Source organism: Peromyscus eremicus, chromosome 3 (assembly GCF_949786415.1).
Source record: "Peromyscus eremicus chromosome 3, PerEre_H2_v1, whole genome shotgun sequence".
Lineage (NCBI taxonomy): Eukaryota > Metazoa > Chordata > Mammalia > Rodentia > Cricetidae > Peromyscus > Peromyscus eremicus.
In genome coordinates this window covers 106,732,634-106,746,100 of record NC_081418.1, presented here as the reverse complement: position 1 = coordinate 106,746,100, position 13,467 = coordinate 106,732,634, and the positions used below count along the sequence as shown (strand labels likewise).

The following is a 13,467-nucleotide window of genomic DNA, read 5'->3' as shown; positions in this document are numbered from 1 at the left end:
ATTGATGTTATTACTTCTCTATCTTCTACTTCACAATAAGTTATTTCATGGCCTAGGAAAGTAGAATGGTCTGGAACAGGATCCTTCTTAGCCTATCTGACAGGTGAAAATGGGTCGAGAGTAGTAGGGATTCTGGCTAACTGTCCTCCATGAGAACACAGAGCTCACCATCTCACAGCATGTCCTCCAAGAACCTGGCATCTAGAGGCATGTGATTCCTCTAAAACTCTGCTGTCCAACCCAGTAACCACTAGCCACCACAGATATTAAAATTTTAAATTAGCTTCATTTGTGTATGCCTCTGTGTTGGGGTGGTGGTGGTACAGATACATGCACGTCATGGGCACACCTGAGGTCAGAGGACAACTTTGCATGCTGGTCCTTACCTTTCACCTTGTTTGAGGCAGGGTCTCTCTTGTTCACCACTATGTACACATCAGGCTAGCTTGCCTATGAGCTTCTGGAGAAACAGACGTGTGTGCAACTGTGTCCAGCTTTTACGTGGACTCTAGAAATCCAGCCTCAGGTTTCAGGCTTTCATAAACAAGCCCTTTCCCCACTGGGCCATCTCCCCACCTCTAAGCTAGCTTAATGTAAAATTTAGTTTTGTGGTCACACTGCCCACAATTCAGATGTTTAGTGGCCACATACGAACATTTACCACAGCTATACTGCACAATACAGATTCAGGAAGTCTCCATCATTGCAGAAAGTTCTATGGTAGCAATTAAAGACAGATACCCCACCAACCCTGGGGCAATGGAAGCCTTGTCCCACACCCCTCTACTGTTCTGTCCTCTGTCTTAGCTGTTCTAGCCCAAGTCCACGGGTGGGCTCCACAGGGCTTCTGAATTGAGTTGCAAATAATACACTCCACTCCTTGAAGCACAAATAGAGGATGTTTCTCCTCTGCATCTTGCTTCTCCAGGCTATAGCGATCACTCCTCCCTAGCAAAGAGCCTAACCCTGAAACCTCTACCTCCAGCAATCAACAGACATAACCCTGTGTGACTGTCCCCAGGCAATCAATTCTCATTAAATGCCAGACACACTTCTCTTCCATCAACTGTGGTAGCCAAAAAATGTCTCCAAATATTCCTTGGGTCCCAAGGGGGAAACCACAAGTTTTCTGGGAAGGGTAAGAGGGCATAGTGGTTAAAAGCCAGTTTCTCAGGGCTGGCATTATGGCTCAGTTGGTGGAGTGTTTGCTTAGCATACATTGAGCCTGGGTTTGATCCCCAGAAACCACCTAAACTGGGCATGGTGGCACACACATGTGACCAACCCTAGCACTCCAGAGGTGGAGGCAGTAGGGTCAGAAGCTCATGGTCATCCTTGGCTACCTGGAGTTTGAGGTCAGCCTGGGCTAATAACCTGTCTGAAAAACAATAAAATAAAAAGGAGCCAGTTTTTTTAAAACAAGTGTGTCTGTTTTCAAATGTCGGCCCTGCCATTTCAGCTGTGCAATCTCACACGTATTATTTGTGCTTCCTGTGCCTCAGCTCCTGCATCTGTATAATGGAGACGATACAAGCACACCCCTGATGGGCAGATGAAACGGGTTCAGATGGACGTGAATAATATGTTTACAGTGTTTTGCAGGCTGGAGCTCTCTGTGAACTCACGCGCTTATTTCCATTATCATCTGTCTCAGCCTCTGTGTTTGCTCTTCCTCCTAGACTGTAAGGCCTTTAAGCAAAAAGATCAATTCTCCTTATTCATTTTTAAATCTATATCTCTAAAGTAAGTACAGAATAGAAATGAATCAAGAATCAAGGGAAGGCCAGAAGGAGAGGGGACTCAGCAGGTGACCACCCCACTTGAGATCTGAGAAGGATGGAGAGTCTGCTGACAGTGGCTGGCACCAGGGTGAATGCTCTCTCCATGGCTCTCCAGAGCTAGGCCCAGTGGGGGGCCAGACCCTCAGCCAGATGAAAGGTGGAAGGGAAGGGCCCATTCTAAACCCAGAGACATGTACAGGGGTTAAGAGGCTCCAACGTGGGCATTGGGACAATGCTGACCACCCTAATGTGGCAAGAACAGCTCCCAGCAGGACACGGTCCTGCCTAATACGTCAGTCAGCCACCCGGCCTAGTCTGACATTCAACATAAAGGACTTGACCAGAGGCCATGAGCTGCCCTGTACAGAGAATGCAGGGGTTCTCATCATTATTTCTGTTACCACTGGTTTCATTTTTAGAAAATAACACAGTTTTGAAGAGTTTCCCTCAAGTAATTGTAAACCTGGTCCCCAGACCCCAAAAGCCCAAGTGCTGTTACTTAAATGCAAGAGTGAAGGAAGATTTACAGTTGTTCACCCCCTTTTACTCCCACCAGTCACCCCACTCGCAGAGAGACTTTGAACCCCAAGGCCCAGACGACTATGCACTTGCTCCTACCTCAGTGATCCACAGTCTCTCAAGAGCCTTCTGTGTACCACTGTCGGAAATAATTAGCCCCTCTGGACCCATGCCAGTTAAATTCTCCCATGGTCACTGGTTACCACAAGAGGGTAAGGAGGCCAGCTAGTTGGCAAACACTTCCTGTTTAGCTCATCCAGGCTCCTGCGTCATTAGAAAGTCGTGCTTTTTCTCAGGATGCCCACAGCTGCGTTCCCAGCCAGACCAGCCAAACATTCCTGGCCCACCAGCGGGCTGCCAATCCCGTTTTAAGGAAAAGGGAAGAGATCTTGCTGAGAGAAAGGGCTTTGGAGACTCTGCCTTCCTGGCACTGAGAGAAATCTTCCATCCTGAGAGACCTGTGTGGTTGCTGGCTCCATGCCAAGTAACAGCAGCTGACACAGCCAGACCCACCCATCCATGTTCAGAATAAAAATGAGGGGAAAGACCCTTGAGACTACACCAGCCAACGTTTCTCAGAGGGTAATTCACCAAACCTATCTTCCGGGGAGCCTTCAAAGATGTTAGGGGTAAAAATAAGACGTGGGCAATTTAGTTTGTTAAAGCCTGCCCTGAGGAAGCCTGGGTACATCACATTGCAGAGGGACATCTCAGAGCCTTGAACAGGTCCTTAGGCATTGTGAAAGTATGAGAGAAGAAGAAGAAGCATGAAGTGCCTCCTGAAACGACGTGACCCCATGTCTTCCTCTGGAGTCTCCCAAGAGCAGAAACAAAGGCTTGACATCCAGCGCAGTCTGTGTGAGAATGATTCCAGTGATGATTGAGTGGAGAAGAAGAATGAGAGGAGAGAGTGAACCCTCAAAGAACAAAGGGCAATAAAGGAGCCTTAGTGCTGGACTGGGGAGGTGGCCCAGTCTATAAGGTGCTTTTCTTACTAGCCTGAAGTTCAATGCCTAACACTCAAAAAAAAAAAAAAAGCCAAGCTTGGTGGTGCTTGCTTATAATCCTAGACAGGGGAAGGAGAGACAAGTGGATCTTTGGAGCTCTCTGGCCCAGAAACCTAGACTACTTGGTAAATTCCAAGCCCACGAGAGACACTGCCCCCTAAAACCAAGGTGGATGGTGCTGAGTGACACCTAAAGCTACCTTCTGGCCTCCCTCCACATGTATGGAAGCATAAACATGACATGCACTCACATGAACATGCACACACATACATAGACATAGACACACTAACACGTGCACAAAAGTAGTGCATTAATGATGGATTTATTCTGAGGACCTGGACTCAGGATTGTGGAGGGCTCTCTGAGGAAGCATAGAAAGCCATCCCAGGAGAGGAGAAGCAGGCAAGGGGTCCCATTCATCATGGGCTGAATCCTGGGGCTTATGCATCCTGTGTCTCCTGGGATGCAGATCCATGCTCCACAGCCTAAGACAGGGCAGCTGAGAAAAGGGCATGAGGGAAACACACGACCCAGAACTCTGGCAGCTCACCTGGGATGGATATAAAGTAGGCCGAGGGATGTGGTGTCTACAGCAGTCTGCTCACTACAGATTGTCTCTAGCTTACAGCTCTACCTGGGAAGGAGGGTTGCTCCATGCTGGCTGCTGGTTTTACAGATGGGAGCGGGGGTCCACGGGGAGCGTGGCATGCCCAAGCTATATAACAGTATTCCAACACAAGCGCACCATGCTTCTGACTCCTGTCTGTAAAATGGGACCGATTACAATTATTCCTGTCCCCACATGAGTTAATGCATTGTGTTCTTGGGATGGTGCCTGGTCTATAGTAACAGTTCAATAAAACTCACTTGCTGTTTTCCAAAATGGAGAGCGTTTCCACACCATGAACGGCTAACACTATTAGAGGGTCATGCCATGTTTGCGGCAAGGCGTAGACTTTCAGTTTGAATGAAGAAGTGATTCCTGATTTATTCCCTCAGCACGTGTATTTGAACACCTGGCTAGTGTGACAGCGAATGAAATGAAAGCAGTGTCCCTTCCTTCTGGGGCTTCCCGTACGGCAGAGAAGAAAGTGCGCAGATAACCTAGGAGCAAGCGAGTTCCTGTCAGTGTGCTAATCAGGTAGGAGACAAATGCCTATTTGAGGGGGCTACCAGAGTTACTAGCAGCAAGTCTCTCCCCTTAGCTCTACCTGCTCACACAAATGGCAGCGGCTATTGGGGTGACAGCATGGAGAGGCAGAGGCGTTGTCTCCACATTGCCCATAATCCCAAGCGAGGGAAAGAGAAGAATTAAGCCTGTTAACACGCTCTCCCCCTCCACCATTACAGACCAAAGAGAGGGCCATTTGTCTCTGTTCATTTTATTTCTTTGAGATAATCTTACCTAGGTAGCCCAGGTTAGCCTGGCACTGACTATGTAGCCCTGGCTGTCCTCCTTCTACCATATCTCCCAAGTGCTAGGATTACAGATGTTGTACCTTCACATCTGACTTTCCTTTTTTTTTTTTTTTTTTTTTGAAAAATGTAAGCAGGAAAACAAAATAACAAAGACTCAGGAGAAAAAAATGTTGGCTGCAGCATAAAAACATCAGCTTTATTACTAGAATAGCTGCCATTTGTTAAACATCAACCAGCGCCACTTTTAAAGTTGATGTGTAGGTGTGTGCCTGGATGAGTTTGTGTGCAGCATGTGGGAAAGTGCCCACAGATGCCGGAGTACCTTGGGATGCCCTGGAACTGGAATATCAGGTGGTTGTGAGCCACCTGATTGGGTACTAGGAACCAAACTGTGGGTCCCCTGCAAGCAATATGCTTTTTAACCTCTGGTCCTTCTCCCTGTCACCCCTGCCAGTGCCAGCTTGTAAGGTACATTGTGTATTATTTATCCGACATGGAACAAGTGTTCGTGAAGTCTATGTCTGTCAAGATCTGTCCTAGACACTGGACAGACAAAACTCTATCACCGTCTTGGGCTTAGCAGTCTAGTTGTGGGGGAGGGGTGATACCATACATGGTAGTCAACTAGATGGCACATTAATGGTGCATTCAGTAGCTTATACTGTGTAACAAATCACCCCAAGTCTCAGAGGCTTGGAACCATAGCTATCTGTATATCTCCCAGATCCCATGGCTTAGGGGTTTAGGACAACTGACTGTTCTAGACTCTCCTGCCTCCTGGGTCTGAGGGGGCTGCTGGTTGGCTTGCAGTTGGAGGCGGAGGTATAGTCATCTGGGTTCAGAGGGGTAAAATGGGCCATCTGGTCCATGGACTCCTTGTATCTCTCCACCTGGTGTAGTTTTGGTGTGTCCAAGCAGAGATAACGAAGGTAACAACCAGGTCCCACAAAAGGCGGTCACAAGTATACACTAGCTATTCAAGACTCTTCTGTATGTTGTAGTTGATGATATCTCACCGACTAGAGAAAGCCATGCGATGGAGCCCCAACCCAAAGTGGCTCCAAAGTTAGATAGCAAATAATTCGGGTACCCAGCCCATCCATAGAACAGTGGACCAATCGCTGCACCCCAAGAAAGAAGGCTAGAGTAGTGTAGCAGCCCCGGAGCATGAAAAGGCTGAGGTCTGGAGTGCACTAGGAGAGTCAAGATGCCCCCTGGTGAGGAGAAGGGGGGACAGGAGAGGGTGCTTGTTTTTTCCTGTGTGACTGCATTGTGAGTCATTTCTAATTCTCTAGCAAAACCATACATTGTTCCACTCAGAACGCTGAAGGTCAGAGTAGCAGCGTGACCCCAAGACCTCACACTCGGTGCAATGTAGTATTACTATTTTCTGATAAGCCGTACAGAAACCAACCCCTGCCAGCATAGGCCACCCCTCCCCATCAAAAGGCGATCCTGGTGTGCTGACACATGCCTGTAATGCCAGCATCGGAGAGGTCGAAGTGGGGGATCATGAGTTCAAGAGCAACCTGGGTTATATAACGAGACCCGGTCTCAAAAAGCAAAAACTGGGTATGGATGGGTTTCAGTTGGCAAAGTGCTTGCCCAGCATGCATAAAGCCTCTGGGTTCCACCTCCCAGCACCCCGTAAAAGGGTGTGCTAATACACACCTGTAACTCCAACATTCAGGAGGTAGAAGCCAAAAGATCAAGGTTAGCCTTGGCTACATGAGACTATCTAAAAGAACAAAATAAAAATACAGACATGAAAAACATGGAAGGTGGGATGAAGAACTGACTGTCTTGGAAAACTGGAAAAGCCAAGAGGGGCCTGGTGGAGTGTACCTAATTCCAGTACTTGGGGAGAAGAAGGATAATCAGGACTTCAAGGCCAGCCTGGGCTAAGGAGACCTGTCTCAAAAGCAGCAACCAGAAAGGAAACACAGTTGAGGAGGGCCATTGATAGACTGGTGGTTGCCATGGCCCTTGTCATGACTACCTTATTTCTTTGCTGTAATCCTTAACCCAGCCTCTCTCTGCTGGTCCCATCCTGAGGCAGTATCCTCCCCCCACCCCCATCCCGAGTGGCAGGATAACCACTTGGAGCTGCTTCTGAGATCAAGTGAGAAGAGTGTGAGTCTTTGTAGTCATTTCCACCTCAGTTCAGCAAGTTACTGCAATTGGACCAGTCTGGGTCCTAAACAGCCCCAGCTGCTGACAGGACAGCCATCTCCAACTGTCACGTGTCCTCTACCCAAGGAGGCTGACAACCTTCAGTGTTCTGAGGCAGGGTCTCGCTATGGCGCTTAGGGGGGCTCAGAATTTACCATGTAGCCCAGGCTAGACTCAAAACACTGATCCCTATGCCCCAGCCTTGGAGTGCTGGGATGGCAGGTATGTACCACCATATAACTATCTTTGATCGCTGAGCAATATGGTAGGTGTTTGGCAGTTTCAGGATGGAAACAATGAAGGAATTAATGGACACCTGGAGGTGAGGTCAGCCACCTGCATGCATGAGCAGTGTGAGCTACACAAGAAAGAGCTCTCTTTATAGAGAATGATAATGACATGCACCTACCACTTTTATGGGTATCCGGCATCTTTAACAATTACTGGGCTGAGGAAATGTCTCTGTTAGCCAACTGTTTCCTGTGCGAGTATGAGGAACTGAGTTCTGATCTCCAGCACCCATGTAAAAAGCCGGGTGTGATGGTGTGTTTACCTGTAATTAGTGCTGATGAGGTAGAGAGAAGGAGATCCCTATAGCTCACTGCCCAGCTAGTCTTGCCAAATAAGTGGGCACTGGGTTCATTGATGGGTCTTGTTCCCCCAAAATAAGGTGGAGTATGAAAGAATAAGACACCCCAAATCAACCTCTGCACCCCCAGATGCACACAATTCACACACACAAATATGTATACATAGATAGACCGTACACATACAAAAGAGTTAAAAACTAAATTAGGTAATTGTTGACTTAACTCTTCTGTGTTCCTCAATACTCAACGAAGCACCTATGGCACAAACAATCAGTTTGTCTGGAGTCACACAGCAACCTAATTCCAGAGCCAGAAAACATGAGCTCTGATTTCCAACTCATCCTAGGATCTTCCTTGGTTCTTCTCTGGAGGATAATGCAAAGGAAATGCCTAGGGGATCAGATTCATTCCACCATAGTGGTAGACGTTGAACTCTATGTACCAGATCACGTTTTGACATCATTCTCCTTTGTGAACCCCAGAACATCCCTATGGGAGGGAGGGTACCTTATCATCTCCATGTTTTGGATGAGAAAATCTGGCACAGAGGCATTAAGTGAGCCTTGGAGGTTCACCCAGGCGGGGAGGCATGATACTGGGAATGGAAACGGTCGGACACTGAAAGCTTGTCCTCTGCCTAGTGTCTGTCACTTTCCTTCTGAACCACTGAGGCCTCGAGGTGGGAATGAGTCATCCCAGCCCAGTGCTCCAAGTCCAGTGCTCCACTTCCTCCAGTCTGCGAACTGGGATCCCATTGAGTCCTCACAGTGCTTCTGTGATGTAAAAATGGGAACACTGCTCTCATCTTCCAAGGTAGAGAAGCTGGTTCCGACCAGTTAAAGAAGAAGAGAACAAAAATGAGCAAGTGTTGGTGAGGCGATCAGAGCAAGGGGAGATGCAGTCTGAACCCCCACCACCACACCAGACCACACACACACACACACACACACACACACCACACACCACACACACACACCACCACACCAGACCCCACACACACACACACCACACACACACACACACCACACACACACACACACACCACACACACACACACACCACACACACACACCACACACACACACCACACACACACACACCACACACCACACACACACACACACACACCACACACACACACACACACACACACACACACACACACGCCATGACTGCCACTCCAGCTGCCTGTCCAGATGCTTCCGTTTCTTCCCACCTCTCTCCCTAAGAAATCTCAGTCATACTCAACTCCATGAGCTTGGTCAGAGGTTACTCAATTAACAGCTATCAGGCCCAGAATCCAGTCCTGTGTCCAGACACCTCTGCCCCTAGTCTCTGTGAGAAGATTGCTCTTTGAGATAAAAAAAAAAAGTGAAGGATCTGGGAAGATGAGATGGCTCAGTCAGTCAAAGTGCCTGAAATGGATTCTCAGAGCCTATGTAAAACAAAGCAAAGAGCAAACAAACAAAAATAAAAACAAGTGTGCACACTTGGAATCCCCGCATGGAGGATGGAAAGTCAGGAAGATCCCTGGTCTAGATGGCTCACCCAGCCCAGCTGAACTCAGGCCAATGAGAATCTGTCTCAAAAATCAAGGTGGGGGGTGTTCTGAAGAATAACTCCCAAGGTTGACCTCCACACACACACGTACATACACACACACACACACATGCATACATGCATATACTCAAACAGGTACCCACAAGATAAAATTTAAGAAGATAAATCTCTCTTGGGGAATGGATAGATAAACAGACTATGTGGCATCTGGAGGATGAAATAATATTCAATGGAAAGGAAGAAATTAGTGAGACCTACCATGCAGTGAATGGTGGTGTGGGGCTGTGGTGTAGAGGTGCAGAGGCTAGGCGACACGTAACACAGGGAGAACAGGGATACGGAGTTATTGCGCATCTTCCTGGTTTTGTGATTGGATATGCTCGAAACCCACAGAACTGCACACCCAGTAAATTTTACTCCCCCCTCTCTCTCTCTCTGTGTGTGTGTGTGTGTGTGTGTGTGTGTGTGTGTGTGAGAGAGAGAGAGAGAGAGAGAGAGAGAGAGAGAGAGAGAGAGAGAGAGAGGAGGAGAAAAGTGAGGGGGAGGTAGTGAGGAGCAAAAGGAGACTGTTGGACTATTGTAAGGTGTGTGGCTGGTGTTGGATCTTCAGGAGAGCTGATGTCCTTCCTAGGCAGCATATTGGGTAGCTCCATGTTGGCCTATACAGCAGTTTACCGAGCACCTATTGTATGTCTGAGGCAATGAACTCATGAAATTCCCGAAGTTTATGTTCTAGTTTAAATACAATAAAGAGACAGGGGCTCAGGCAGAGGATGTCAAGTACAATAAAAACAAGATACAACACTATCCTTTCATCTGTAGAGAAGATGGAGTCGGTGGCCAGCAACGGCAGCTCGGGCCAAGGATGTGGTTCAGGGCACTGGAATACATTTCACATTCCAAAAGTGTGAAAGGGCAGTGTCTTGGTTACGTTTCTATTGCTGTGATAAAACACCACGACCACAAGCACCTGCCTCTGCCTCTCAAGTGCTGGGATTGAAGACGTGCACCACACCGCCCAGCTCACCTTGTTTTGTTAGACAGGGACTCACACTGGCCGAGAACTTGCCAAGTTGGCTGGCCTGGCCAGGCAGCCAGACTCAAGGACTCACAAGTGTCCTCTGCCCTAGTTGGAACTGCAAGAGCACCGCCTAGCCTGGCTTTTTTTACCTGGGTTTGGGGATTGAACCTGGGTCCTTGTGTTCTCTAAGCGAGCACTTTACCGTGGAGCCATCTCTCCAGCCTGGATGTTACTACAGTCCCTTAACTTTAAAAGCCCTGAATGGTATTCAGTGGCCCACGTGGAAGCTCCTCACAGAAGCCTCTGACCCAAGGGAGGTTTCCTCACCCTGCCAGCATGCAGGTCACCTTTCCCCCGCCTCTCAGGGAATGCTCATTAATTTTAACAATAAGCTACAGGAAGCACATTTAACAAGAGAGACGCACTGGGGCCAGGGATCCCATTATTCTTCCTCAGGACTTGAAGCAGGGCTTCTTGGATCCTCCACATGACCGCTCCCATCATTTCTGAGTAGATTTATCATCTATTCTTTTGCACAATATTGAAGCAATGCAATTCCCTTCCAACCTGCACTATTGGCTTAGCTTTACAGTCTGAGCAAATCATTGTCCCCTGCCCCTGGACTTATGTTTTATGCCCAGAAAAAAAGGGGGGAGGATTTTTAAGTGCTTTGGGGCTGGAGGGCTTCTTCCTGTGTCTTAGCCCTCCTGTCCTGAGGACAAGACACCAGAAGTCACCTCCCACATTTACAAGCTGTTTTCCTTATTTGGCAGAAACACATGCCTTCTCCCTGTCCTTGGCTCACCTGGGGAAAACTTCAAGTTCAGACTTTGAACTTGAGACAGTTAAGCAACTGTCAGAGGTGAAAGGGGAGCACCTGGTATTTCTACGCAGACATCACGTTGGCCCCAATGCCTTGGTTCCAGTTTTACCCTCAATAGGCCCTGAAGTGTAACCTGAGTTGGGCTGATCCCATCTTTGCCTTTCAGGTCAAGGAACCTTGGTGTTGACTCTGAGATGGTTCCAGAAGCAAGATCGCTACGCTGCCATACCGAAGCCCTCACAAAAGTTGCAAAATCAGACCCAGGTTGTTCCTGAGTTTCCAGTGCTAAAAGGAAGGAAGGAAGGAAGGAAGGAAGGAAGGAAGGAAGGAAGGAAGGAAGGAAGGAAGGAAGGGAGGGGAGAGGAGAGGAGAGGGGAGAGGAGGAGAGGAGAGGGGAGAAGAGGAGAAGGGAGAAGAGGAGAGAAAAAACATCTTGTCTTTTGTCTCCTCGAGCTGTTTATTTGAGGCTTTGACTGAGCTCCCCATGTTCCATGTACAGAAATGATGGCCCGGGGCCAGCTACCACTTCTGTTTCAATTTGCCCATGAGCAGCCTTCTGCAGCTTTAGCGCTCCATGAATGTCCAGAATCGTCCCTGCAGATCAAAAAGAAGTTGAAAATTTGGGGGAGCCTCTGGCAGAAGAGGTTTTAACCTTGTTCCCTCCCTGCCAGAGGCTGGCTTGCCCGCGCAGGCTGAGACGCAGTGTGGAAACCACATGTCCAGTGAGAACTGGCTGGCCTCGCGCCTCTTACAACCTGGAAGCACTTGAGTAATTAGGAGGGGGCAAACACTTGCAGTTTTTCCACTTGCCCTGTTTGTGGGTTTGCTGCTGGCCGCGTGACCTCAGGCACAGTAGGTGGTTTCCAAAGCAGCGAGAACCAGTCATTTAGGAGGCAGCATGAGGGATGCTTGCCAAGGTGACGCCACAAAGATGTCCAGGAGAGCGGCATTTGTGATAGCAAAGGGGAGGAGGAGAGAGGGAGGGAGGAAGAGAAAAGAGAGGAGAACAGAGAGGAAAGGAAAGAAATGGAGAAAAAGAAGGGATGAAAGAAATGAAGAAAAAGGAAGCAGACACTCTACGTCTTGACAACAGGGCAGTGGGTTGAGTCACATCCTGTGACAGCAACCTGTGGCCCTAAAAGCTGATGCTGCAGAAATCTAGTGACAATGTGAGATGGTCTCCTCCTCTACACACTGGTAGGCTAGAAGGAAACTAGAGATATTTGGTAGATGAATAGATAAATGATGGGGAATTAGTCTTAACTTACAAAAATCTTACATCTTCTGTATGTGGTGATCTCGTTTTTTGATATAAAAATATGGTTGCTGGACTCAGGATGTGGCTCAGTTTGTAGAGTGCTTGCCTAGCATGCATGGAGCCATCAGCCCCACTGCATAAGCCAGGCATTGTGGGGCACACCTATAGTCTCAGGGCTCAGAAGGTAGAGGGTAGAGATCAAGAGTTCAAGGTCATCTTCAGCTACATAGTGAGTCTAAGGCCAGCATGGGATGCATGTGACCTTGTCTCAAAAGTGGGAGGTGGAAGTAGAATATAATAAAAAGTAAGCAGCTTTTAAATAGAGATAATAGGATTATGATTTTTTTTTTTTATTTATCTACATTTTCCAGGTTCTTCCAGTGAATGCAGAAAGAAAACAGTTAAAAGTGTGTGGCGGGGGTGGGCGGGGTAGTATTAATATTATGACCCGCCCCTTGGGGCCGCCCTGCAGCCTAATGTAGAAGCCTCTTAAGGAAAAACTCTGCCCCTTTCTCTCTCTCCCTCCACTCCCATGAGGTGTGCACCCCTCGACCCCCCTCTCTCTTTTTCTCTTCTTTCCTATTCTCCCTTCATCTCTCTATTATAATAAACCATTTCCTCTCAGATGTAGCATCTGGGTTGTGAATGTCCACCCGCCGCCCCGCCCCACGCCGGCATGGAGTGGGTCACCTGCCAGCCCGCAGCCGCATCTGCCCAGCATGCCAGCATGGTTCCCTGCACGAGTGGGATACCCTGGCCTGGCCAGCTGTGGGTTTCCCACGCCTGCATAATAAAAACAGGGGGAGGTCAGAGAGGCCACAACCACTGGGCTGGGGGAGAAAAATAAAGACCTTAAATCTCCTTATCTAAGATTCTTTTTGTGCACCAGGTGTTGCACAAATCATGGCTGCCAATAACTCCTCCTGAGTTCCTGCGCATTGCCCTTAGACTCTGACGCGTATGGCCCATTTACTTCTCCTCCTTACTCGGTTCATCTTATCCGTTGTTTTCACCCCATTTTATACACGAGGCAAGCACAGATCAAGGAAGGTTATGGACCTGTTTAAAATCACATGGCTGGGAAGTAACAGAGCCAGGCTTCTCATTAGGGAAGTTGGAAGAAAGTGCTCGCACCCTTGTGTGTGCCGCTCCACACTGCCCCTCTGGCTCTCAACGCAGCCGCCAGGTATTATGATTCTATGGTGAGTCATGAGTGGCCACCACTGTGGCAGCATGAATTCACACAAATTTGTCATAATACAGAGCCTGTCAGTGAGGTATCTACACAAATACCCAGCTGCCTCCCTGGGTTGAATT

At 48.3% G+C, this 13,467-nt stretch overlaps 1 long non-coding RNA gene across 1 annotated transcript; it reads left to right on the top strand.

The window, feature by feature from the left end:
• The first annotated feature begins 11,968 nt into the window (after positions 1-11,968).
• On the top strand, positions 11,969-12,774 carry LOC131906009 (uncharacterized). Its single transcript, XR_009378093.1, has 2 exons — positions 11,969-12,089; positions 12,522-12,774. It is a non-coding gene; the product is annotated as an uncharacterized LOC131906009 (long non-coding RNA).
• Positions 12,775-13,467: the final 693 nt, after the last annotated feature.